Genomic DNA, 24,984 nt, shown 5'->3' with positions numbered 1-24,984 from the left:
AAGGGGAAGGGAATGGCTGTGTGGTACTGAGCTGCCTGCTGAGTTAAACTACAATAATTACGAAGAGTATTGCCAGCAGAATCTGGCATTTGTCCTTGTTAAATTTCATTCCGTTACTGATGTCCCAATGCTCCAATCTATCTAGATCCCTCTGTAAAGACTCACATTCCCCCAGAGAGTCAACAGCATTTCCTAGTTTAGCATCATCAGCAAATTTACTAAGGATGTATTCAACTCCTGTGCCCAAATCATTGGTAAAATTATTGAACAGAACTGGCCCTAGAATTGAGTTCTGGGGAACACTGCTATGGACTGGCCATCAGCCAGGTATAGCTCCATTCACTACAACGTAATTAGTTGTAATTAGTCAAATAGGTTGAGCCCCACTGTACCCAGCATTCAGTGTTCCTGTTCATCTCTCAAATTGAGCATTTTGTCCAGAAGGATACTGAGAGGGGCAGTGTCTAAAGCCTTGCTAAAATACAGAACAACAACATCCACCTCCTTCCTTTCAACCACTAAGTAGGTAATAGCAATTTAGTGAGACCAAACGTTCCTTTCATGAATCCACATGACTGTGTCTGAAGATTACATTATCCTTTAAGTACCTTTCAGTGGCATTCAGAATAATCTTCTCCATAGTTTTTTTCCAGGTGTTGAAGCTAAACTAATAGGTCTATATTTTCCAGGGCATTCTCTCATATCTTTTTTGTAAATTGGGAAATTGGGATAATGTTGGCTAGATTCTAATCAGCATTCTTACACACATTTTTTTTTTTTTAATTCATTGCAAATTGATATTTTGGGTTTTATTTCTTTCCTATAGATGTTTACATTTTAAATAAACAGGCCAGGATTCATTCAGAAGACATTTTGAAGGAAAAAGGATAGCAGTCTTAATGTGCATTGTGTTCCAGTTCACATTGTCTCAGAGATTTTCTTCATACAAGACCCAAGTTCCTAGTCCTGGGATTTCTATTGTAGGTTGGTTTCTAATGGACACAAACTCAGCAGAAGTCAGGAGAGGGCCATTGCCTTCTTTGGATAAGCAATCAGTTCCTACCTAGAAGAGGTGACAATATATTTAGGACTTCCAAACACCAGGTAACTTTGCCAACTGCCTTCTGTGGATTTGGGGATTCCACTGATTCTTGAAAATATTAACTTACATTTATCCAAAGTCACATATCCAGGGACCATGACTTCTGGATCCTTTGCTACATGCTCTTCATTTCAGTTACCCTCATTTTCCTTTTAAAATTCATGTCTTTCTGCTGTTAGCATTTTTATTCTGTCCTGGTGGTATCTCCTGAACTCTGTAAGGAGAGGGAAGTAAGATGAGTCCAGAATATTTAAAAGGTTAAATTCTCTATAAGTCCATTACGAGTTTATAGTTTTTAAACATACTGTACTGTTCATTAAAATTCTGATGCCTTTGCCTGACAAAGATTGTAATGAGAATAGAAAATCACATTAAATGGAATCCATTCTGAAGATGATTGCAAAGGATACAAGCCTAACTCATTCTCATTATAGCTTTGTGTTGGAGTAATTGTGAGTCTTACTCAGGTACCTGAAATACTTGGAGAGAATTTTATTGTGATTGTAAAAAGGAGCTACTTAATTTGATTTAAAATTGGAACTGTAGTTGCCTACTTTTACTGTACTGCAAATGGCATAGGAACAACTGACTGACTCTGTGTAGGTCTGCAGGAATATTTTTCTCCTGCTTAAATCCAGCTACTCATACTCAAGACACCTACATATGGTTTTAAGAATCAGTTTGCTGATCATCCACAAGGCTGACATTTCAGCTGCTCTAACTGTGTAGTTTGTGATGAAACCACATTGTAGAAAATCCTACAATTTTAGATTGTATGGAAGCATGTCCTTGTCTTCATGTGGATTATCTTGAGGATGCTGCCTGGGTATTTGCTAAAGGATTAGGCTAATGTGAAAGAAGGGAGCTGTGTTTCAGGTGTGCTCAGGCAATTCCTAGGGCCAATGAGTTCAAGCAACAGAGTAGAAATGGTTTGCTGTTGTGTGGAATACAGAAGTCCATTCATTCCTAAGAACTTTAAAAGCAGGGAAGCTGTGCCATACATGGTACCATTTACTATAACATCATTATAAATTCATGGAAAACTGGTCTGTAACTGCTGAAGCACACCTTTACATCTTATTGACCTTTCATGCAGACAAACACTCAGTTTCTCTGACTACAGAATTGATGTATATCTATCTTTTGCAATGAGTTTAGGGATTATCTGGTACCAAAATACTTAGAAATTAATGAAGTGAACTGTTTAGAATTCTGAGTTTTAGTTAAGAAATAGTTTGCACTTATTACACATTTGTCTGTTATTAGATTAACACAAGCAATATTTTCAAGGATGGCTAAATACTTTAGGAGCCTGGTTTCTAGGTTTAAAAACCAAAGGCTTGGGGAGAAAAAGCTGTCTTTAACGACATGCAGCTATCATCAACTTTTAGGCAGAGTGTAACCAACAATCAGTAATTTGCCATAAAAATTAACTCCTATTTAATTACTGCTATCAGGGATAATCAAATGAGGAAACTGAAAGCAGAGATCAAGTGGTGGCATCATATTTTGGTAAAAAAGTCTTGGAAACCTGCTCTCATGCGTTGTGTCTAATGGAAAGATTAGTTGCATTAGAAACAGCACGTGACAGCTGTATTAGTCTGCTTCAAGTATTATTTACCCCTGAAGAAGTCAGCTGCAAAAGGGAGTACTCACATACACGGGAATCTCAGAGACCTGGCATCTGCAGCTGGGCAGAAAAGTACATTATTTTATAAAGATTCTAATAATGAAGGCAAATATAATTCAAACTTAATTACATTCACTATTTTTTTTTTTTTAATTTTATTTTGTTTGGTTCATTTTTAAAATAAATAACATAATTGTATCTAGATAAGAACCTGTTCTGAGGGTCCTTTTGAGGAATAAGCAAGTTTCATCTTGGGTTTCTTGCACAGCTATATGCTTAAGGAATAAAGAAACAGAAAATTAACAACATTTAAGCAACTTTCAACTTTTAATTTCACTTGAGGCAAATCTTAGATCAACAGAAGGTCATAATCCTGTAGAAATTTTAAGCAGATCTATCCTAAAGAGTGAATAATTTGTTAAAATGCTCTATTTCCAGTCTCACACGTTCCAAATGCCTTGTCTTCCACATCTTTTCCTCTAAAAGTATCTTCTTTTTGCAGAAAGGGAGGAAAAAGGAGAGAAGGAAAATAAATACAAATTACCAGTTTAAATTAGCTTAAAAAAATAATAAAAAGTATGGTGCACTCCAAAATTGACCATGATGGACAGACTCTTCAAAACTAAAAAATATGTTTTTCTGTTTGCAAAAATAAAATAGTTCTCTTGCTCAAATCAGCTGTTTCATAATGTGGATTATGCGGCTCAAGACTAATGATAGAAATTAACTTGCTAAGAAGACCTCAGTCTTAGTATAGGTCCAAAAGCTGTTAATACTTGCATTATAAATGAGAGTCAATCCTTTTAAATCATCCCTTTTGAGTCCTTTTACCCTAATGTATTATTGATAAATTCCAGTATCAGCTTTTTCTGCATTGCTATGTATTGAATTTTCAGTAAGAATATGCGAGTCCCATGAAAACTCATGTAAAAGTTACAGACACCAGTTAGTAATTGACACCGTAGTGTCCTCTGAAGGAAAGAAATGTCATGTAAATATTGCAAGCAGCAGGAAAATATGGAAGAATCAAAACTACAAACAGCTGAGAAGAAAAATATATATCTTAGCATGTGTGTAGTGCATCTTTATCAAAGTATAAAACTTTGATAACCAAAGTCATAGAAGGTAGAATACTTACAGATGCTCCCTTGTGACAGTCTTGATTTGCATAATACCAAACCAGATGGTTGAAAACATAACAATACAAAACAAAACAAAAGACTCTTCTCAAAGGCAGAAACTTTCCTTCTGTAACAGAAAACCACTTCTTATGGAGTTCCAGCAGTCAAAGGCAGGGACTGGGAGAATGAAAAACAGACCACTGTAGAATATCAGGTTCAAGACCATGAAAGGAACTTAAAGGTGCACGAGTCTGTGGGACCTAATGAGATGTATCCATGGGTCTTGAAGGAATCGGCAGATGAAGTTGCTAAGCCACTGTCCATCATATTTGAGAAGTGATGGCAATCCAATGAAGTTCCCACTGACTGGAAGATTAGATGGGGCTTTGAGCAACCTGGTCTAGTGGGAGGTATCCCTGCCCATGGCAGGGAATTTATCAGTAAATAATCCTTAAGATTGCTTCCAATCCAAACCAAATATGGTTCTATGAGAACAGTCATAATTAAGTCTAATAATAAACAAAGGATCTTCCACTATGTCTCAGAAGCCAAAGTAGACATGAATGTTATTTATGTCACTGCACACATAGTCATAAATGGATGCTACTGACTACAGTGGATTAGGGAAACTTATTAACCGCTTTTCAAGAAAATATTCTGCCACTGTATAATTGTATACATGTATTCTTACATATAATGCAGTTAGAAATCCTACTTTATTATATAATATGAAAAAAAAATGTTGTGGACTGTAACAGAAATTTGAGACCCATATACTTTTTTAATCGATTAAGAATCAATATTTCATACAGATAGGACTGTTATCAAATAAGATAGAAAAATAGCTCATCTGAGAAAACATCGATATTTTGCATAGTTCTTATGTAACTCTATGTGTTTGCATGTGCACGTGCCTTTGTGTATAGACATACTTTTGTGTATATTATATTCCAAGAAATCAATACAATGCCATGTTTTTGTTTAAACTTCTGTTTTGTAATATGGATTCTTGGAAAGGGAGATTCATGGCCTGATAATGTGGTGCAAATTGTCTTACAAGATTCTTAGTACTGGTCAATATGTTTACTGTTTTAGGAATAAAGCATTGCCCTTGACAGATATGTCCCATATCCTAAAGAACAATGAAATGTTTGGTGAACAGAAAGCAGGAAATACAAATTGAGAACACACTGAACAAGTTACATTTAAATGCTGTTCCCAAATTCTTCAGCACTTGCTCACAGCAGTTTTTTCCTTGACATCACAGAACAGTGCCTGATTTATGTCATATAAATAACAGGAGAATCCATGCTGTCATTTAAATATGCTTCATTGGAAAACAGTGAAAACAATTCTAGAGGCATGCATTTTTGAACAGCATAAGCAGTTCAACTGCAAAAGCAGATATCTGCATTGATTCAAAGTCACTTACTGAGGAGAAAACAAATAGAGAAAAACTACTTGTTCTCTTCTTGTCTAAGTTTACTGAATTTTTACTAGTTCTATCACCTCTTCTTTCTCTTTAACATCTAGGCAAAAGTGAGTGCAATTAGGAGTAAGCTTTTTTTAATTTTTGGACTACTATATACTATTTTGCTATTACTTACAAAAAGCCTTAGGCTTTGCATTGACCTGACCTTGCAAGATTTCATGGTTTATCTGGACTTGTCTTGGCCTGCACTGGTTTTAGCTTCTTTTTTGCTATGGTAATAATTGTCTAGCTATCAGGTTAGTGTTATCCGATTTATTTATTTATTTATTTTAGGCTTTAGTTTACGTTGTGGAATTGGATGGCATATTGCCTAGATTTCATGGATAAATAAAGTAAAACAAGTATGTACTTTGTGCAGGGTGAACTACCTCTGACTCAAGAACAAAAATGTAGGCTTTAGATGAGTGCAAGCCAAGTATTTCACAAGAAGCACTAAACAGAAATCACAGTGGCCAGCTACTGGTGACTAAAAGAATATACAAGTACACAAATAAATAAATAAATAAAAACTGAGTCAGATGAAAGAGGTTTTAGGGATAATAACATAAAAAAATAATAATAATAAAAAAAGCACAATGCAACATTAGAAAACAGTAAAGTGCTAGGTGAGTTACTGCAAGAATGAAGTCTTATTGAGGAGGACTGAAGCTGGTCACCCTTGGACACAAATGGACATTGGGCAGGTGAGAATAACACCACAGGAAAATGAATAGATCCTAGAAGTTTTTTGTTTGTTTGTTTGTTTGTTTTTTAATCAGTCTTAAATGTGTTATTAACTGAAAGTTTCAGTATCATCATAAATTAAATATAAAAACAGCTGAACTTTGTTTAGATTGCTTTTCACCTTAAGTACTGTGTGCAGTTTGGGGCACAACAGTATAAGAAAGACAAAAAAAAAAAACTGATAGCGTCCAAAGAAGGGCTATGATGATGGTGAAGGGTCTAGAGGGGAAGATGTATTAGGAGTGGCTGAAGTCACTTGATTTGTTCACCCTAAAGAAAGAGGGGAGACCTCATAGTGGCCTACAGCTTCCTCACGAGGTGCAGCAGAGTAGGAGGCACTGATCGCTTCTCTCTGGTGACAGCAATAGTACTTGGAGGAATGGCATGAAGCTGCATCAGGGGAGGTTCAGGCTGGATCTTAGAAAAATGTTCTTCAAAATGTTCTTCACTGAGAGGGTGGTCGGGCACTGCAACAGACTCCCCAGGAAAGTGGTTATGAAACCAAGCCTGACAGAGTTCAAGAAGTATTTGGTCAATGGTCTTAGAAATACGGTCTGATTTTTGTGTGGTCCAGTGTAGACCCAGGAGTTGGACTCCACAGTCCTTGCAGGTTCCTTCCTATTTAGGATATTCTGTGATTCCGTGATTCTAAATGTTAATTATGCTAAGTTCTTAGTTTGGTATGCAAGGTGTTACTTTTGACCCAAGAGAAGATTTTATGTGTAGTACTTCATACACTGTTTGCCACAATGTAAATGATTCACAAATACTTGTGACTGAAGCCTCCTCATTTCAAACAGAAGAACTCTTATGCTGGGTTGTGCTGAAACTGTTGACCATGGACCTCTTTCTTTAGAAGAGATGGGTAGGTTATGGTTAAGTAAATAGTATAAAACTAGGTGAAACAGAGAAGAAGAACTGTTCCTCCATGCTGTCCCTCTCATCATCAGTTTGAAGTTTAGGAAATTCTTGAGTTAGATATGTTTAATAGCCTCTGTTGGACTAGTCCTCCATGAATTTGTCTAAGCCATTCTGAAGTAATATATAGAAACTTTTGGACATAAATTCCACAATCCACTTAGACGGTTAAAAAGATAAACGTAAAGCAAACCAAACAAAAATACCCACTTCTTTCTTTTCACAGAATGGCCAAGGTTGGAAGGTACCTCTGAAGATCATCTAGTCCAACACCCTTGCCAAGCAGGATCACCTAGAGCATGTTGCACAGGATCACACCTAGGTGGATTTTGAATATCTCCAGAGAAGGTGATTCCACAGCCCCTCTGGGCAACCTGTTCCAGTGCTCTGTCACCCTCACAGTAAAGAAGTGCTCCCTCATATTGAGCAGAACCTCCTGTGCTTCAGTTTGTGCCCATTATCTCTCAGTCTGTCACTGGGCACAACTGAAAAGAGACTGGCTCCATCCTCTTGACACCATCCCCTCAGTTATTTGTACACATTAATGAGGTCTCCCCTCAGTCTTCTCTTTTCCAGGCTAAATAGTCCCAGTTCTTTCAGCCTGTCCCTGTACAACAGGTGCTCCACCTGTATTTTGAATGCATACTGATCTTCATTTTTTATGTCAGCAAAAGCAACAGTGCACCTTATCCAGTATATTGTTAAAGTCATCTTCTGAGCTATGCTTTACAGTTATAAACAAGTCTGTTGGTATTTTGTGCTTCATTAAGAGTTATTGAATAATACTAATTCAGACAATTATAAATAAATTAAAACAAAACAAAACAAAACAAAAACAAAAGCATAGAAATACATACTTTGCCACACAATTTTTCTGTTTTGTTACTGACAGATGAACCCATCTGCTTCTTTCTTGAGACTTTAGGATCTGTAGGGTGTACTCCAACATGTTTTTAAGTCTGAATAACCTGACTTGGTCAGTATTTCTGAACAGGGACAAAGAAGTCCCTAATAACTTTGTTTTTATGATTAACATTCATCCTCGGTGTACTCATTTGATACCAAGACATTTATAACAGGGACAATAAACAGGTCTTGGCATTTCCAAGTTCATTTCCTTGACCTAATATAGAGACATAATCATAATCTTAGGTCTTCTTGCAAGAAAGCTTCCCTATTCCCATTAGCGCTGAAGCAAATATTAGCAAAGATTAGGATTGCTTTCACACTGGAGAAAATTTTGCTTTAATACAGTATGTTTGGCAGCTCTTCTGTCCTCTCAATGAGGGCAGATGTAATACGAAGTACTATATCATGCCTATGAAAAAGAGCTATAACAATTACAGCAGTGTCAGTACTTTTAAAATAGTTCAGGTTTCTTCCTTTTCAGGTTTTCTTATTCTTCCAGTTGGTATGTGAGTGACTGTCTTCTCCTGCATTGCAATGCTCCTGAATATATACAAATTGTACAGGATTTTATTGCTATCAGGGGGAAGAGCTTGGCTGTGCTATGGATAAGCTTATTATTGAAGACCATCAGTTCCCACATCCAGAAATGCCTTCTGTAGCTGTGTAAAGCTGTCTGGCATCCCCAGGACCTGTGTATACATGGTGACAGATCATCATAATTGAGTCTCTCTGCTCTATTGGTTTAATTACCAGGAAGAGTTTGCTTATAAAATGAGTAGTCAGGTTTTATACCTTATTAACTTTGTTACGTTACAGTGCCAGTGTTGCGCAACTCCAGTTAATGTGTTGTCTATCCTTTGTGACCTCTCTGACTTTCTTCCACTCCTCCTTCCAGAATTTATTCACTTTATCATCACTGCAGACAGAAGGTTACAAAGGATGTATCATGGCTGGGCAAAGATGACAGCAAAGAGCTCTGTACAGTCTAGGAATACGACATGAGAACTGTTCGACCAGCTGAGACAGCAAATAAAGCAAATTCTGAATATTTCCAGAGGCTCAGAGATGCACAGAAAGGAGCTGAGTAATCTTAGTGAGTTACTGAACCACAGGATGATGCCATTAAAAGTTATTTATTTCTGCACGTGAATACATTCATACAGGGTAAAAAAAAAAAAAAAAAAAAAAAAAACAAACAAAAAAAAAACATAATACAGAGATCTTTAAAAAGCATAATACAGAGATCTTCGACTCCGTGGAAACCTGTAAAAGCCCATAGGATACTGAACAGTGTTATATGGTCTTGCCCAGCAGGACCTACAAGGAGCCTATCTATATTTGCTGTGAATGGTGTCCTAACTAATAAATCCTCTCTGTTGGCAGGGATGCAATACCACACACAAACACAGCAAAGAATATCTTTGTTCTGCTTTTCATTTCCCCACCTTTGTGGTTCAGATCAGTATGAAGAATTAACTGCTCCTTGTATAAATCCAAAAATGCTGTACGTGGCAGAGCATAAAAGGCTTCGGTGTTTAGCACAGCACCACTTCACAAGCACTTTTATTCCTGCCCAATCTGTGGACAAAGGTTAATGGTTTAAAAACTACTCCCATTTCACTTGGCCATACTTGTACTAAGAGATTATGAAAATAGCATTCTTGATGTGAAACTGAGCTGCATCTGCTCCATCCAGATCCTTGCAATGCTTTGTGCTTTCTCAGACCCTCATGTTGCTTTCCTCTATTAATGGTCATGCTTAGGTATCCTGTTATAAACAGAAAACACAGCTCAATAAACATGGATTTTAACGTTAGTTGTGTACCAGATCTTAAGCTCTCCATCAGCATTGTTCCCCCATGATATATGTGATATCTACTATAGGTCCTTAACAGTCAGCGTCAATATTGTCTGGAATTCCTGTGACAGTTCATACCAGGAATGTGCTACCACGTGTAGTGTCAGGCATTATAAATGCATGTTACCATTATCTTTTGAGGTTGTCTGACAAACTGCTCCAATATTTGCCATGAAATACAAAGTCTTTCCGGTATATGGATGTGCAACAACTTAATTGTCTTGGACTTCCTTGCTCGATCTACTGTCTTGAATCAAACTAAAATTTATCTTATATGAATGCTCCTGGCTCTGGTAACTTGTCCACTATTAAGTTATACAAAATCATTTCTCTAGGCCTCAAGTGATATAATTGTTCCAAGATAAAGTTAGGCTGAATTTATTAAAATTTACACCAGAGGTGTTTTTAATCCTTAGATGGCAACTACCATATTGTGGAGAAGCATATTTCTGCATATCTCACAATATATCAAGAAACTGATGTTTCAGTAAACTTGACTATTTGGAAACTTTAAATATCACACTTAAATATTATAGTCAGATAAGAAAACTACCAGTGAAAATTGTTATCTTTCTTTAATTACTAGGTAAAAATGTAGGACAGGGATTTCACCTAACAGCCAATCAGATAATAAGATGAAAAGTAGACTGAGATGCTGTATGAAACATCATACCAAAGAGCCACAACTGTGTATTCAGTGAGCAGACGTATTGCAGATCCTGATAACCAGGGATTAGATCATAGGTCTGTCTGATTTGTGTCTTGCCTGAAGCACTTGACAAAACCTGGTAACTGATGACAGTTACACTTAGTCTCACAGTTAAATAGGTTCATTACATTACAGGTGCATTAAGTCAGACAGAAAGGGTAATGCTCCTGCCCACACAGAAAGAACAGACTGACCACTGCATCACACAGATTCACTCCTTGTCAGCCCAGGCTGCTCACTGCAATAGTCAACAGTTTGCCACAGGTATCACTTGGTGACAAATACAACAATTAAGGATTTGTCACATCATATGTGTTTGGCAGCAATTTCTATTAGCACAGTCATCAGGTGATTTTTCATGGTATCCATTATTACTGATCAAAATATAACTCTAATCAGCAATGAGATGCCATTTTAAACTGCACTGTAATAAGGGGAATCCTGTAGAGAAGACAAGGGAGGCAGTCATTCAGTGTATTATGGTATTGGGGAGTTTAGAGAAAAGCAAAAAAAATACTTAAAACAGGATAAAAAAAAAGAGAGAGAGAGAGAGAGAGAGAGAGAGAGAGAGAGAGAGAGGAAGATGATCTTCTAAAAGGGAAAGGACAAGTGAAATACAAATCTCACCATTGCCAAATAAATAAATAAATAAATAAATAAATAAATAAATAATAAAAAAGTATTAATTTGAAGTAAGAAATTGGGGACTGCAGTTTATGAATACTTCTGCTAGAAGCTTCGTTTTCAGCAGTTTTTGACACCAGTTTACATTAGCAAGTCATAGATGTCCTCAGGCTGGCCCACCTGAGAGGAAGGGACTATATAAGACAAGTTGTCAAGGCAACTTAATCTCTTCTTTTCAGTGACTGAAGCCTTTTTCCTAACTTTGCTATCTATATGCCTGCCTCCTAAATCCTGCTTTCATTTTCTGTGTTCTTCCAGTTTGGTTCCAGAGTCAAATTCAAAATAGAATAAAACAAATTTTTACAGTGTATTGAGCTTCCTGGATTACAGAAAGGCCACTTTTATGGCTTTCTACAGGAGCTCAGGTGCCTGCCTTTAACAGTGTTTGCATATCATACTGACTGAGTGTCATTGTCACCTGTTCTATGCTTCCATGATATGATAATGGTGAATTAAGTCCTCTCCTGAGCCACTGATACTTTAAACCTGAAACTCTGGGGTTCTTTAAACTGTGTTTCATTACTGTACTGGGTCTGGCTGGGATTTTAGCTTTCCCTGCAGCAGCCCATACAGTGCTGTGCTCTGCACTTGTAGCTAGAACAGCAGTGGTATCACACCGGTGCTGTGTCTGCTGCTGAGCAGTGCTGGCACAGCATCTCTACCCTCCTAGAGGGTGGGCAAAAAAGTGAGAAAGAAACACCACCTGGGCAGCTGACCTGAACCAACCTAGGGGATATTCCATACCATATGATGTCACACTCAGCCATAAAAGGTGGAAAAAGGAAGAAGAGGTGAGGGGTGGGCTCTCATTGGGAAAACATCTGTCCCGAACACCGGCTGCGTGCGTTAAGGCCCTGCTTCAAGGACATGGTCAAGCATCACTCATCTGTGGGAAGTAGAGAGTAATTTTTTTCCTCTGCACTTCCACATAGCCTTTACTTTTCTTTTTTCCTTCCCCCCCCCCCCCCCCCTTTCCTCTTCCTTTTCCCCTTTGCCTTTTTCCCTTTAGTTAAATTGTTTGATTAATAATAATCTTTCCTTAATAATTATTTTTTTTCCTTTAATTAAATTATCCTTATCTGAACCCATGATTTGTTCTTTCCTTTACTTCTTCCCCTCCTCATCTAAGGCTGCAAGTGCACTCAGTACTCTGGTTTCTATGGTGCGGAAACTTTGAATTTTGAATTGGGACTACCATGTGATTTCATAGTGTGATTTTACAGCATGAATGAAAAAGCATTTACATTACAGCATTTTTTTTTTCCCTTCCAAACTGGAAGGGAATTCAACACAGAATTTTAAGGAAACTTGGTCCAATGATCTCCAGAATCAGATTTTTTCCTGAAGGTCCATTACCATTCTTTTGGTTAACCCCCTACAGTTCCAGTTCTCAAACAAACTCTGCTCTGCACTAAAGAGATAATGAGCATTAAATTTATTGGTATGTCCATTTGGCATTTCCATGTTCCTTTCCTCCCTCTGCAAGAAATGTCAGCAGGATTTTTAACCTACTTGAGCCCCATGCACAAATGTTTGCTAAGAAGGACTTTTCTGCAAAATGTTTTCTTCCTGCTGTTTTCCCTCATCAGCAGAAAATGCTTATTCATCTCAAGGGAAACTTTTTTAATTAGAATGTGTTCTTCTTCCAAGATGTTGTGCTTAGAAATTTCTTAAGACTGAGGGTGTAAGTCTGGGTCAGAGGAATTCCCCTCTGTTGCTGAATAGCCCAAGTCACTATGGGATAAACACAACGCAAGCCCTTTTTTCTTCCTCTACATGAAGACCATTCCAATGCAAGTACAACATCATTTGATTTTTTTTTCCCCCATAATTCAGTTAATAACTGAAAAAAATATATTTTTTTATTTCCTTTTTTTTTTTTTTCCTTGTTATTTTTTCCCTCCTCTATAAGGAAACTCATTGGCAGAGGATTACTTAAAACAAAACTTAAAAAACAAAACAAAACACTTAAATAAATAAATAAATAAACAGTTAATGTACTAAATCAGAAAAGGGTCGTGTTGTTACTTGCTCAGGCTAACTATGAAGTTCATAAATTTTACATTTGTGTTCTGAAGAACTAAAATTTGCAGGGGTGGAGAGGAAGTGAAATATGTTAGGGAAGAGAATAATTATTTAAATAATCAGGAAGGATATTGTTCTTTTAGCAAGAATCACCAAAAATAAATTCATCTGGCTGCAAGAAAATTAATGAGATACCTGCACCTCTTTATGGTGTGGTGGCAAGAATAAGTTGTGAGCTTGAAAGGCTTGGTTGTGTTAAGCTGAGAAAAGTCCTAAAAGCTATGGGGAATTCTACATTCATTTGTACTCATGCAATCTGACTGACTTCACTGAATTTGAATGAAGGTATCCTCAGACCTTTCAGACTTATAGGATGATCTTGTGGACATAATTTCCACAAAACGCGTAATATTCCTTTAGTCTTGTTGGGAACACTAAGACTGTAACACACAGGATTGAAATATCAATACTTTGATATTATCTTATCTCTTTTCTGTCAATGTGCAGAAACAGGGTTCTGGGCTAAAATTAAATGGGTATCTTTTCTATGTATCTCTTCTACTGAGCTATCTAAAAGATCTAAAAGATAGCTCAGTAGAAGACCTCTCTGTAGGTCTATTAATAAGCCTACTTGTACGTGTACTAAATCATTCACAAGAAGGAGGAGAGTGGAGGAAGCCCGAAAGTCTGTGGAAAAATACTCTGAGATGAAAAGATATTAGAAAGAAAATACTTAATTTAGAACTTAGCTTTCCAGTTAAAATCTAGCATGAAAATGGAGAAATATTTGTGTAAGAAGGAGGAAATGCCATTTTATTTTGTCCATTTCACTAATAGCATTCAAAACTCAGTATTTCTTATCTTTATGCTTTATTGCCATATAAATGGTCAACTACTTGGTACACTTTGGAACTTACAAGTATCACTTACAGCAGATCTACAAATGAAACTAATCTTCAGTGATAATAGCACTTACCAAGAACAGTCTGATGGATTTGAAATATATATCTGCTCTTCCTTACTCCCTTCTTGTTTTAGCATAGTAGTCTATCTTTCCAGTTCAAATGCAGCCTTTGTAGTTTTACTTTGTGGTATGTTTCTGATGTCTTCTGCCCTTGTCTGTGTAATTCATGTTTGAAATGCAACAAAAGACTTCAGAGAACAAAAGAACTATATAAATCCTTCCTTAAATCCTTCAATCTTCAAATAATAATAATAATACAAAAAATGAATTAATGTTTGTAAATCCAATAATGGGACAAGATCCAACCATTCATGGTGACATTTGCAATTCAGTTCTCTGTTACCAGGATGATCAAAGCAAGGACAAATTTCCATCCCCAAAAGCCACTGTTTAACTGCATAAGCTGTCAGTAACCAAAGTGTGCTTTGATTACAAGATGTGCCAAAACATAAAAATACAAGAAAGAACAAAATGGTCATTTCTGATATCTCTTCTTTGAAACAAAAATAAAAACAATTTTAAATGCATCTGTACATTTTTTCAATGGATTTTTAACAGGTGAACTGCTTTGGCATCCTGTATGGCCCCACAGGACTTGTCAAATTATTCTTCCTGATAGCGTCATTGATGCAATTGGAATTCACTTGATAGCTGCAGCCTACAGTTCTATGTTCAGGTCAACAATTCTATGTGGTCAACAGTTATACGTCCAGGTGGAGGCCAGTAAAAAGTGGTCTCCTTCAGGGGTCTGTCTTGGGATCAGTTCTATTTTATAACTTTATCAGTGACGTAGACAGTGGGATCAAGTGTATCCTCAGCAAATTTGCAGGTGACACCAAGCTGAGTGGTGTAGTAGATACAACAGAAGCAAGGGATGCCATCCAAAAGGACCTGGACAAACATGCAAAGTGGTCCCACATGAACCTAATGAGGTTTAATAAGACCAAGGTGCTGCACCTAGGTCAGGGCAATCTCAGACATGAGTACAGACTGGCAGAAGATTTCATTGAGAGAAATCCTGTAGAGGAGGTCTTGCTTCTGGAGGATGAAAAGCTCAACATGAACCAGCAGTGTGCCCTTGAAGCCCAGAAGGCGATCTGCAGCCTGGGCTGCATCAAAGTGATGTGGCCAGCAGGTTGAGGCTGGTAATTTTTCCCCTCTGACCTTGTGAGGCCTCACGTGCAGCACTGCATCCAGGTCTGGGGTCCCCGCTGTAAAAAAGTTGTGGATCTGTTAGAGTGGGTGCAGATAAGGCCCATAAGGATGATCAGAGGGCTGGAGCACCTCTCTTATGAAGAAAAGCTGAGAGACCTGGGGCTGTTCATCCTGAAGAAGAGAAGGCTCTGGGGAGACCTCAGTGCAACCATTGAGTACTTAATGAGGGCTTAAAAAAAAAAAGAAAGAAAGAAAGATGAAGAGTGACTTCTTACATGGGTAGTGATAGGACCAAGGAGACTAGTTTTAAATGAAAAGAGGGGAGATTTAGATTAGACATTAGGAGGAAATTCTTTACTCAGAGGGTGGTCAGACACTGGAACAGCTTGCACAGGGAAGATACGGATGGCCCATCCCTGGAGGTGTTCAAGGCCAGTCCAGATGGGACAACCTGATTTAGTGTCTGGCACCCCTGCCTATGGCAGGGGGGTTGGAACTAGGAGAACTTTAAGGTCCCTTCCAACTCAAGCCATTTTATGATGAGTTCTATGATTCTGTCTCATTTAAGTTAAAAAGTACAAAAGCACCAGCTTTGGCGTCTTTATGCTGAGGGCAATTTGACAGTGTTACTGGAGGTGAGCTGCTTCTCTTATGCGCTGACCCAGGCTAGCAAAATGGCAGTCTGATCTGGCAGATAAACAAGTCTGTGACAAATAGCACTGACATCCTTGTCAAAAGAAAAGACATGACTCAGACCTGATATCTATACACAGACCAATGCTAGCTTTCTGTGACAAATGGTTTTAGTCTGACAGTGTGTTTCACTGCTTGAACTTTCATCTATCAAAACAAGACACAGAAGTGTGGGGACACAGACAAGAAACGACCATGAGAGAAAGCCACAGATAGACAGGCGGCCTGTGCACTTATAACAGTATTTAAGTTCTTTCCCAGTCTTTTATTACTTTTATCATTCCCTGATGAATATTTTGCTTCACCTACCTATTTTTCTAAAAATAATAATAAATATATATATATATTAAAAAAAAAAAGGAAATTTAAATTCATTATTTGCAGATTCAGGCATTACAAAACCAGGATAAAAAGATTTTTAATTTAATCTGTCTGTGTATAGGAAATTAAATCAGACTGTAACAGTAAGTGTTAGACTACTGGATAATTTATGTGTGGCTGAAAGTTATCCACTCTTGCTTTGAAGACATCAGCAGAGAGACAATCAGCACCAGGCACTTCATTCTGGCAGTTAATCACTCAGTTAACAGGTTAGATCTGGATTTCTAATTTGGATTTGTCTGCCCCCAACTTCCAGTGTATTAATTAATTATGTATTAATTAATTAATGTTACAATTAATTGTAACTTTTGTTACAGTATGTTTTCTTTTCTTCCTTTTTTTCTTTTCTTTTTTAAAAAAAAAAAAAAAAAAAAAAAAAGGTTTCAGTGAACCATTGCTATGTTGTGTCTGTGCATGGTTCTCAGCAGAGGGGGCTGCCTCTTGTATGCAGAGGCTGGGGCTCCATTGTGCCAGACCCAGACAATTCCAGCAGGCTCTAACAGCCCCATGGCAGGGCCCAGTTGAGCCCAGCACCAAGCTGGCGGCACCTCGGGGAAAACAGATTTCCGAAAGGACAGAGCGGTACAGGCCGAGGAGGAGGCCCAGGGCGAGGGAGAAGCAGCAGAGGGCCCAGGCCCCAGGAGGAGGAGGGCAGGAGGGGCTCCAGGCCCACAGGCAGCAGGGATTCCCCGGCAGCCCTGCAGAGCCCCCGCTGATCTCCACCCTGCAGCCTGGGGAGGGCCCACGTCGCAGCAGGGGGACATTTCCTGAGGGAGCTGTGGCCGTGGGGAGCCCCCGCAGGAGCAGGGTGTTCCTGAAGGGCTGCAGCCCGGGGCAGGGCCCCCGCTGGAGCAGGGCCATGCGTGAAGAGGAAGGGGTGGCCAAGAGGGGCTGTGGGGGCTGAGCACAACCCCCATCATCATCTCATTAGATAAGGAGTCTTATTTCATAAGACCTGTATTATAGGATATTGTTTTTAGTGAAATTACCTGCATTCCTGTATTTTATTTGTTTATAATATGAACCTTGAGTGATAATGTGAATTTGAGTGTTCCTCTGTAGTGCTCTCTGGTAAACAGACCTCAAATACTGTGTTTGGTTTTGGGCCCCTCACTATAAGAAGGCCAGTGAGGTACTGGAGCATATCCAAAGAAAGGCAACAAAGCTGTTGAAGGGTCTAGAGAACAAGTATTACGAGCAATGGTTGAGGGAACTGGGGTTATTTACTCTAGAGAAAAAGAGGCTCAAGGGAAATCTTATCACTCTATAAGCTTCCCTCTCAAAGGACACTGCAGCAGACTAGGGGGCACTCTCTTCTCCCAAGCAACAAGTTACAGGACAAGAGGGAATGGCCTCAAGCTGTGCCAGGGAAGGTTTAGATTGGGTAGCACGAAAAATTTCTTCACTGAAATGGTTGTGAGACATTGGAATGGGATGCCCTGGGAAGCAGTTGTGTCACCATGCCTGGAGAGGTATTCAGAAGACAAGTAGATGTGGTGCTTAGGGACATGGTTTAATGGCAGACTTGGCAGTGCTATGTTAACAGTTGGACGTCGTTATATTGGAGATCTTTTCCAGCCTAAATAATTCTATGATTCTGTGACAGTTTTCCTTACTTATTAGGCCTGCATTCAACACATCAGCTCACGTGCATATTTTATTTTGGAATACTGTGCAAACATTACCATTCTCCGGGCTTTGGGAATGTTCTTTTATTATATCCCTGAATAAATATCTAATTCAATATTCAGAGATCCGCTCAACAAACTCCATTAGTTATTTTGGTACAATTATAAAGGCCTTGGGTTTTAATGTAGACTTCTTCAATTACAGTAAGTCAAAACTATCTGTTTAGTGCATTTCTTTATTATTATAATTTTTATTTTTCCCAACTGTAGAACAAAATCTCTGCCTTTTCTCAACAGTTATTAATATCATTTGTACCAAGCAGCTTTATGCTCAGAATTTGTTTCCTGCATAGTCTTTATTTTTTATTTCAGTCATTAATTTTACTTTGTATTTTCTTATAATTTTTACACTTAATTACTTTAAATTAGTATTGATTATTATGTCTCTTTGTCCCTTTTGATATATTTTCATTTTTATTTTCCAATGATTGCCTTTTTTTCTACTAACAAAATAAAACTTCTAGAAAACAACTGTGTTCCTTAAAAAATAGTAGGAAATCATTAATTATCAAGTAAATAACAAAATTATCCCCCCCAAAAAAAAAGCTTCATAACCCCCCTTTTTTTCAGAATTTTTCCTTCCTTTTTTTTTTTTTTTTTTTTTTTTTTTTTCATCTTCCATTTCCCATTTCATTTAATTCTTGGAACTTGAGCTTGTATGAAACTCGATATATAATTTATAAGACAAGATGATCACTAGTTTGAAGCTTGATGGTTTCCTAGGAACTGGTGGTCAGGACCATCTTACAACCAGTAAAAGGAAAAAAAATTAAAATAAAAAATGGTTGGGACTATCTTTTATCTGCTTATATTCAATATAATCAGGTCATAATCACTAGTCTCTAAGCAACAGCCAGATACTAATCCAGCAATTTATTCATCTTTATCCGTATAATGAGGTCCAAAATAGAGCTAGCTTGTGTTAAGCATGATGCCTTTAGTGAAAAAAAAAAAAAAAAAAAGAGCTCCTACCTATACATGCGTATATTCAAAAACTGTAATGACTACTGGCTGTGTGAGACCTTTAATATATGTCTCCAAAACTGAAATCCTCCTTAGTAACACAGTTTTTATTTTGTTTACATAGAGATATTAAAAAGTAAATCATCTGTTCTCTGCTTTAAGTTAGGAATCTCAAATAGAGTCCGTCTCTGTTCTTTGTTATAAAATGTTAGGGTCCCAGAACATTGCAGTCATTGTACTTTCCAACATTAAAACCGGTACTGACATGCTACTGAATCCTACCATTTGTTCTCATGTTTGCCTTTGCTTTTCACTTCATCCCTCTGTGTTGTTGCTGAACACATTATAAGCAGAACTGGCTATCCCAGTCATGTAAATCAGCCCAAGATCATGGTTCAGTGGCTCAACAGATATATATATAACCAGGGGAAAGTGGAAATCTTTGCTCTACTGTGTTTGTTGGAGGAGACATTTACTTTGTATCATACAGATTTATTTATTTAGTTATTCTTCAAGCGTCTACATTCAAACTGCTCACTTTTAGCTATTCTAGCTGGGCTTCAAGTGAGAGAATGTCTCCCCATTTGCCTCCCTGCAAAAGGGAGGCTATCTTGCACATGTAACTGCATTAGCTATAGCAGCACCAGGCCCTTGCCATCTCTTAACTCCTGTTGAACCACAAACGTAAGCTGGCAATCAGCAGTGCTTAAGAGAACCACTTTCAACAAAACTAAACTTTCACAGCAATATAAAAAATGAATTTTACTTGAAGCCTTAAATTTCAACCACGTTTGGTTATTGGGTAAATCCTTGTGGATGCTGCATATAAGTTATGGAATCCTAAATGGAAATAGATGCCTATGGTGAGTCAAACACATTGCACCCCAAGGAAGGAATCAGTTTAAAATCAAAACTTATACATTTGTGTCACTATTCACACAGTACTACTTATATTCACTAGTGTTTTTGTTTTTCTCCCCACTACCACCACATCCTTGTGATTATACAATTTCTTTATAGTGTATGGCATGTATATGCTTCTTCTTAGTAGTATGTTATTTCTTAATGGTATAAGTGAACCCAATATGAGACTATACTAAGAAGATACTCATATTGCCTACAGTTCTGCAATTTGTATTCACTCCTTCTTAAACTGCTGAGATTATTCAGATGGAGGACAGCTGCTTTTTTCTGGATAGAGCTATGATGTTAGAAAAGGCTGTAATTCTCAACTGCTCATTACTGCTCAGCTGGTTGAGACTACATCCCTCCAAAATCTGCAGTCAGAGAATCTTATTTAAATACTCTCTAATTCATTCCAGGTAAAATTACCAGGTTTGTTAAGACTAACAAACTACTGTAGTTAACCCAGGTCATTTTGTCTGAATTTAATTAGTTTCTGTTCATGAAATTTTTCAAAGGCTAAGTGAAGAGGTTGGTTATATTCAGGGGTAATATTCAAGTAGTGGAGAGGGGGTAAAGACAGTAATCTCCTTTTTTGGTTTAAGTGAATGTCTGTCAGGGGCTCCAGTTACCAGGTAACAAGCTGCAGATGTTGCACATAATCCCAGCACAGACTACACTAGAAGTTACAAACTACAAAGAAATGAAAAAAGAGGGATGAGCCAAGTTAACACAGCTACAAACTCCTTCGTTCCTCTTAAAGATAGCAGACCCTTTTAGCACTCCCATTCCGTCCTCCTGTTTCTTAAATCCCTTCAGCTAGACTTTAAATTTATATTGGAAACTCATTTGGATGGAGTAATCGTGAAAAGTCAAAAACAATCGGAATTGTCTGAAGTATTCTGTTTTTCATTTAGTTCCATAGGGTATTGAAATATTTGCCTCAAATGTATGCTTCCACCACTAGAGATTTCTATATTTTTGTTTCAATGACACATTGACCGTTCTCTCTGTGTTCCCTTCTGGATATTCTAAACACTTTAATGGTTTTTACTGATAATATTCAGATCTGTCTGAAATCAGGAAGAGGCAGAAGGACTCATCATGTACTGCTCTAACCTCTTTTTTTTTTTTTCTTTTCTTTTCTTTTCTTTTCTTTTCTTTTCTTTTCTTTTCTTTTCTTTTCTTTTCTTTTCTTTTCTTTTCTTTTCTTTTCTTTTCTTTTCTTTTCTTTTCTTTTCTTTTGTGTTTTCTTTTCTTTTCTTTTCTTTTCTTTTCTTTTCTTTTCTTTTCTTTTCTTTTCTTTTCTTTTCTTTTCTTTTCTTTTCTGACAGTTAATTCTCTTTGTCAAAAGTGGAATTCACTGGATCTTAAATCCCAAAAGTGAGATTAATTTTAAGAGAAAAATGTTAGACAACTGAAAATTTAGGTGTCTAACTGAATGAACCATATTATCTCCCTCTGGAGACATACCTCCAGAGTACCTCAATTTATCAGTCTTTCAATTTATCTTCTACATTTGTTTTAGGATGGAAAGAGTCACCCTATGGAGGCTTTTACCTCCAGTCGCTATAGAGGAATCATAGCTGTCCTTGTTAGACATGTCATGTTTAGAAAATTAAAGATGGACACAATGAACCCAACCCTCAGCAGCCTTGCAGATCATTTGAGATAGACAACCCATTTGGGAAGATCTGGTGCAATGATAACTACTTAGGAGTTAAAAAATAAAAATAAAATAATCATAACATAATGTCTTATTCTTCATTAGCATGAATATACCTTTTTTTGAATACTATTATAAAGGCATCTAGATATGGTGGATGAGCGAAAGGCTGTGGATGGAAAGGCTTGCTGACTTCAGCAAGGCTTTTGACACCATTTCCCACAGCATTCTCCTCAAAAAACTGGCTGCTCTTGGCTTGGACTAGCGTATGCTTTGTTGGACTAGAAACTGGCTGGATAGACGGGCCCAAAGAGTTGTGGTGAATGGAGTTAAATCCAATTGGAGGCCGGTCACTAGTGGCGTTCCCCAGGGCTTGGTGCTGGGGCTGGTCCTCTTTAATATCTTCATCGATGATCTGGATGAGGGCATTGAGTGCACCCTCAGTAAGTTTGCAGATGACACCAAGTTAGGTGTGTGTGTAAATCTGCTCGAAGGTAGGAAGGCTCTGCAGAAGGATCTGTTAGTGTTAAGTCAGAGGTTGGACTCGATGATCTTGAGGTCTCTTCCAACCTAGAAATTCTGTGATTCTGTGATTCTGTGATATCAGCCACACTAAATGTGTTTTTGTTTGTTTGTTTGTTTTTGTTTTTTTGTTTGTTTTTGTTTTTGTTTTGTTTTTGTTTTGTTTGTTTTTTGTTTGTTTGTTTGTTTTTAATAAGCCCCAAAACTGCTGTGTGGTTCTATTAAAATTTATTACTATGCAGAGCTGCTGTACATGCCTCTTTATAGTATTAAACCACTTCCATTTTGATGTGCTATTTAAACTTTTAAGCTGACATGGAGGTATGCTGATATTCAGGGAAACATGTTTTCAATCAATTGTGAATCCACAGTTTCACCTGTAGGTGCTTGTAGATATATGTCTACGTTTTGTGTCTCTCCCTGGATAGATTTAGGTCATCCAAGATCATATCTAGATAGTTTTTGAAGATCTCTACAGGGGGAGACTCCACAACCTCTCTGAGGATTCTTGTTCTAGCGCTGTCACCCAAATAATACATGCTTCATTTCACTTACTCTTGCAGTTGTGTTTAGAGGCCATCTGGTGGAAGACACTTCTTACAGAAGAACAAAATATTTCATTGTTTATAATGTTTTTTGTTCTATGATCTGAATAGTATTAAATAGAAAGAAAGAAAGGAAAGAGGTCATTATGCTGACATTTAAGTGCCATCTACTGAAAGTCAAAGTATTCTTTCATGTGATTTCCATGGAAAGAAGTCTGTTTAAAGGGAGAAAAAAAAAATAAAACACAGTCTAAAGTAGTCATCATTATATATCTCTTTTGTAAATAAATGTAAATATATATATATGTGTATATATATATCATTGAAAAGCAAGCATAAAGTAATCAGGGACTTACCACTATGAATCTCAGGCTTTTATACAATTATGCTCAATTCCTGGTGATAGAACTATGCACTGCTCCACTGTTATAACTCCTTAACAGCTCATATTGAACAAAATTGCTAAGATCAGGAAAAGCAATGAAGAACAGAGCATTATAATTAGTGAACTGATTTTTGAGCATTAGAGAAACAATAATCTCAGTGGTCATTATATCACAGAAACAGAGACAAAGGCTTTTAAATCTGAAGAGGTCATCTGATTAATCTGTTGTGCTGAAGGAAGCACTTTTTGTAGATAAATTTGTCTAATTTCTCCCTAATAACTGTGGCTATGGATATTTTGTTCCAGGGACTCTGCCTGCCCCTGATGTTAGAGAAGTTTGTTTTCTGGTTTGTTTAAGCAAGTATTGCTCCTTATAAAGGACACAACTCCTCTCTTTTCACCTGGGTGGGTGTTTCTTTTCCTGTTTTAACAGGATTCAGGAGAAAAAAAAAATACTATCTTGCCAGTGTAACTTTTTTTTTTTTTTTTTTTGTAAATGTTCACAATATCTCTTATTCAGTAATTTTTGTGTGTTTAATAAACTCAGCCTTTTTGACCTCTCTAATGGAGTGAACTGTTACATTGAAGGGATAATTTAAGAAGGTAGGATATAATTACTAGTCCTTCTAAGATGTGGACATGTGGCCGGAGGAGTTATTTTCAGCCTAATGTAGTTTCCTGTTAACAAAGGAATAGAATCAAAAGTTAGAAAAACTTGGTTGGATTACATAATGAAGCAATCACCATAAGAAATAAACTGTTTGGGGGGAATATAGAGGGTACTTCATGGGGAAGAAAGCCTACAAGATTTCAATTAAGGAGAATAAACTAAATACAGAAACAGGCGTTTGATGATTTTTTTTTTCGCCCCCGAAATCACTGGATTTGCAGCAACTTAACACTTCCTTCTACATGTAATCATCACCAGAATCAGACATTGGTCTGCCTAAATCCCCTTAGACAGCTATATTCAGTAACAACTGATCTCAGGGTCTGGGGCCCACCTCTGTGAGCAAATTTGTCAGCTCTAGAACTTATACGTGATGACACCATGATACCCTGGGTCTCCATCAGTCTAAGTTGTCTGGAATTTGGCTCCTTGGGAGGAGTTTATTTGAAACACACTTTTTTTTTCTCACAGCACAATTTCCTAAGCATAGGCTTCTGCTTCCGCACAGAGTACAAGGGCATTTTTTATTTTTTATTTTTTTAATGAATGGATACATGAAAAACAGTGTTAGAAGATAGCAATCCTCCTTCTATGTATTGACTTGGTTGTCTCTTAGGGTTTCTTTGGTGCAGACTCATGCAGGGATAAGATCCAGGTTCAAATCCACTGTAAGCAAATTACCCTCACAATCAAGCCACCAGTCTTAAAGAATCCTTAAGCTTGAGATAAGAGTCCTGACAAAGTTGCTCACTGTGTGCAGATTCTTTGGGAATGAGGAAGTTGTTATGAACATCACTCTTCCACCTACCAACTAGACACTCATTTTTTCCCTGAACACTTTATGTTGTTTGCTCAGTGACAGTTTAATAGGAATCTTGGTTCTCTGACTTCAGTGAGTGCTCTAATCTTTGTTTAGAATCAGAAAAGGGGAGAATTTGTGTTACCATTAGCTTCTGCTCTATGTATACATAAAATGAAAAAAAACATGGCTGGAAAAATACAGAAATAATATCGTATGTTGCAAACAAATTGAGTAGCATTTTAAAACTCTTAATGACAGGCCTGATGTAGAAGGTAGGATTTTAGACACTGTCAGGTAACATGTATTGCTGTTAACTTATGGGCAAGTTGTGAGGTTTCCCACTGCACATGCCATGTTGCTCATCCTTGTTTGTTAGGACTTAATTTTCCTTTACACTGTTAAAGAGACTAGCTTTTGAGTCCTGTAAGGAAAAGGGGTTATGTAGTTTATCAACTCAGACTCAAAATTCTTGTTTC

At 37.4% G+C, this 24,984-nt stretch overlaps 1 long non-coding RNA gene across 2 annotated transcripts in view; it reads left to right on the top strand.

The window, feature by feature from the left end:
* Nucleotides 1-24,984, top strand: part of LOC110354053 (uncharacterized) — a 71,404-nt gene that overhangs the window by 13,520 nt on the left and 32,900 nt on the right. For both annotated transcript variants that reach the window (XR_005263720.2, XR_011807327.1), the window contains one exon: nucleotides 7,213-7,334. This is a non-coding gene — a long non-coding RNA (uncharacterized lncRNA). The remainder of the gene's footprint in view (nucleotides 1-7,212; nucleotides 7,335-24,984) is intronic.

Source organism: Anas platyrhynchos, chromosome 2 (assembly GCF_047663525.1).
Source record: "Anas platyrhynchos isolate ZD024472 breed Pekin duck chromosome 2, IASCAAS_PekinDuck_T2T, whole genome shotgun sequence".
NCBI lineage: Eukaryota > Metazoa > Chordata > Aves > Anseriformes > Anatidae > Anas > Anas platyrhynchos.
The sequence above is the reverse complement of the archived record's forward strand: the minus strand, read 5'-3'. Positions and strand labels throughout refer to the sequence as shown.